Source organism: Pseudophryne corroboree, chromosome 4 (assembly GCF_028390025.1).
Source record: "Pseudophryne corroboree isolate aPseCor3 chromosome 4, aPseCor3.hap2, whole genome shotgun sequence".
Lineage (NCBI taxonomy): Eukaryota > Metazoa > Chordata > Amphibia > Anura > Myobatrachidae > Pseudophryne > Pseudophryne corroboree.
The window spans coordinates 706,440,228-706,443,754 of NC_086447.1; the positions used below are offsets into that span (position 1 = coordinate 706,440,228).

General features: G+C 50.1%; 1 pseudogene; it reads left to right on the top strand.

Moving 5' to 3' along the window:
• Positions 1-561: 561 nt before the first annotated feature.
• On the top strand, positions 562-680 carry LOC134912362 (5S ribosomal RNA; annotated as a pseudogene).
• Positions 681-3,527: the final 2,847 nt, after the last annotated feature.

Below are 3,527 nucleotides of genomic sequence, written 5' to 3' on the forward strand. Positions count from 1 at the left end.
AATAAAATGTAACTTTTAGTTGAAAACAGTTTTTTTTCACAGTGAATAGGTGATAATTCATGCGCCTCCCACAAAGTAAGGGAGCCACTTATTTACATTAATTGTTACAACTTTAGAAATTGTGAGTAATTTACAGTTTTCTGGAATTTGTATTGACATTGAAAAACATATGAGATATATCTAATCTAATATATCTAATACACTATCTGTGGTATAGTGCTACTGTACTGAAATTATATTGATAACTTTTTTGAAGTTAGAGATCTATTCATTTGGATCCTCTGACAGAGTTTCTTATTTATAAATCTGCAATCTTCCCAGATAATTAGCAGCACTGATCTTCAGAAAACCTCTTTACTCCCCCCTTTTTTTTTGTGCAGGATTTTAAATCTAAAAATATTCCTGCTCACATACACTCTTTTCCTAAACTATTCACGCACACCTTTGCATGTGTACTCTCTCATCCAGAGTTTGTCTTTCTGACAAATAAGTGTACGGGTCTCCCTGGACAGCAGAAGTACACTTTCCTTTCTTAAGGAACAAGTACTCACTTATTCAGCAGATTACTGCCATACTCCACAGGATGCGCCTAATCTCATTTGATCTTGGAAGCAAATCTTTGGTAGGCCTGGTTAGTACTTGTTTGGGAGACTACCAAGGAATACCAGGTGCAGTAAACACTCTTGCTGAACAGCAGAAGGAATAGTTCCCCTTCCTTCATATTTTCTTAATCTATACAGTACCTATCAAATAATTTGTTTTTGGTATTTGTAAACATAATAGGCAATTAGGTGCCAAAATTCTGTTCACGCTACTGAATTTTTTTTCCGTGTTGTAAATATAAGGAGGTGATAAATCTGTATGAGTAGCTCAGGAACTAATGGGCATTAAAACTCTTGCATACTTGTTTCATCTGTCAATTTCTGCAATTGCTAAAATGCTAATACAATGTTAATATAATTTTTTATATAAATAAAAACTTTTAGATATATTATCTCTAGCAGAATAGTAGTCACTGAATATTCTGCTGAATAAAAAGCCCTATGGTGACACCTCTGTTAAACATAAGAACAGATGGTAAACAAACACCACACAAGGCAACAAAACAATATTTTATTAATTGTAATATATATAAAATAAGAGTTAACAACATAAAGGCCACCATATAGTATACCACTATAGGAGTAGTATGTCTGTCAAAATTATATGTATAAACGGACAGGCTTTTCCCATCGTATTATATAAAGTAATAAGTAATACATTTTCCCCAAGGCATTATTTACTGTCTATCATTATTTAGCTTATTGTTTGTCGCACTTATTTTAATAGGTTTTCAATTAAAAGTTAAATTTTATTGTCTACTAATTTTTTAAGTTAAGATTAGCTGAAGGCTGCATAAGCCTGAGGCCATATAAGAGCCCAATTTTTTGTGATTGGTTGTTTATGACTAAGCAGTTGCTAGGTAGATTAGTTTTTTCTCTGGTATTTGTCCTATAGGATTATAGGGCTGTCCGTCAAGGTTTAGGGGTTGGTCTCGGAATATTATATAAGCCATAGTCATGTGCCTCAGACTTCCTCTTGCCATTTTGGAATGGCCCAGAAAGGCTGAGTACTCATTACATTTATTACTCTTGTTGTTAATCTTTTTGTATTCTGTTTTCATTGTGCGCTGTGCTTGCCCCCCTCTCCCCACCCCCTCCCCCCTTCCCACTGGCTTTAGCCTTATTTCATTACTCTGTGCTCCCGTTCCCCACGCTGCTATACAGGCAGGTCTGCTCTCCCCCCCCCCTCCCCCTTGCCTCTTCGCGGGGTTCTCAAGCTTCCGGGGCTCTCATTCCCGGAGCTCGTCCTCCCCATGTCCCTGTCCCGGCGCCTGGTGTGGCGCGGCGGGGTGGAATGCTGCGGCCCGCGCTTCTCCCCCTGCTCTAGTCCGGCCGGGGGGCGCGGTGCGCATGCCGCACCGGTCGGGAGTGGTGTGCGGCCGAGGTTGCGGTGGTCACCCCCGGCGGCCGTAGGGCTGTGGGCGGCGCAGTTATTCGGCCCGGCTTGTCCGGGCGCTTCCCCGTCCTCCTCCCCATCGCGTCCCGGCTAGATGCTCCGGCGCCCACTTGGTGCCTGAGGCCCGGGGCGGGCGGCGGGAGGAGGGGGGCAGGTCCTGGGGGCCGGGGTTGTCCGGGGCTGCAGCTGTACCAGCGTGCCCCCGGCTTCTGCTATGCTGGTGCTGTCCGGGTGACCCCCCCTTGTGAGGGGGGCTGGGTATGGAATGGTATGATGGCCATGGCGCCCTGGGTTTTCGGGCGGGTTTCAGCTGTGTTGCTGCTGGTGCGGAGGGCAGCTCCCTTGCCGGGCCCCGGCCGCTGGGCTCGTCGGGGTTTTTCCTGCGTGTTGCCCCCCCCCGTTTCTCAGGTCGGGCTGTTCTGTCCTCTGCCCTCCCCGTTTCCAGGCTTGCAGGGGCCCCCGTATGTGCAGGTTTGTACGGTGAGGGTGGTGGCGGCGCCGCGTCTCTGGCGGCATCGTTCCACCACCTGGCCCCCTCCCACTGTTTCTCCTATGTTTTTTTCCTGGGTGCGGGTTACCCCCCCCCCCATGGCATTCGTCCTACACCATTGGGGACACCCCGTGGGTCATGGCTGCCCTTCTGCCACTATTTCCTCCCTGCCATGCGGGGGGCCCCGTCGCCTCGGCCTGGTGTCCCGCCTCCCTCTGGTTTGCGGCGTGCGACTTGCCCCCCCCTCCCGCCTGTGCCTCCTGTTGCGTGGTCAAAGCGCGGGCACTTCCTGCGCTTGTTGTCCCCTCTGTTTTGTCTGCGCAGGTGTCGACGGGTCCGTGGGAGTCAGGGTTTCGGCGCGGAGGAACCGGAGGCCGAGGAGGGATGCGGCTGCAGCGGCAGCAGAAGACGCACCACCGTGGTCGGTGGCAGTGGAAGCGGCTAATGGTGTTCCAGGTCCTTCAGACATCGGTGAGCAAGCTGTGGTTTTTCCTTATTGTTAAAGTATTCCTTTTACCCTCTGTAGTGTTCCTCTGGTTCTCCTTGGCGCCCGCGTCGGTGGGCTAGGCTCATTGCGCGGCGCGTGGCGTTAGGCATCTCGGAATTGGAAGGCGCCGACGGCTACTATTCCCTCCGCCCCCCCCTGCGGTTCGCGGAGAGGGCAGGCGGGGGGGGACATTGGGGTGACGGCTTTCCGTACTTTCATCTGTGGTTACGGTTTTTGGATTTGACGGCTGGTTGCACCGGGTCACGACCTGTCGAATATCCCCGCATGGTGCAGTATTTGTGTCAGCGCATGCAATTTAAATCCAAGGTTTACGCTTGGGGTGATTACGACGTGAAGTCCATCGTGATCGGGGGGTAACGTCATTTTCTTCGGGTTGTGTTTGGGGGTCACCCGGCAGGCCGGACCGCGCAGTGGGGTCCCAGACCGCAGGCCCCTCGCAGTTGGCATTTCGGTTTTGCGCTCCTTGGTAGGGCGGATTCGCTTATGGCAGGGGTTAGTACACCATAGGTCCACTCCCGTTTTCGTCACTCC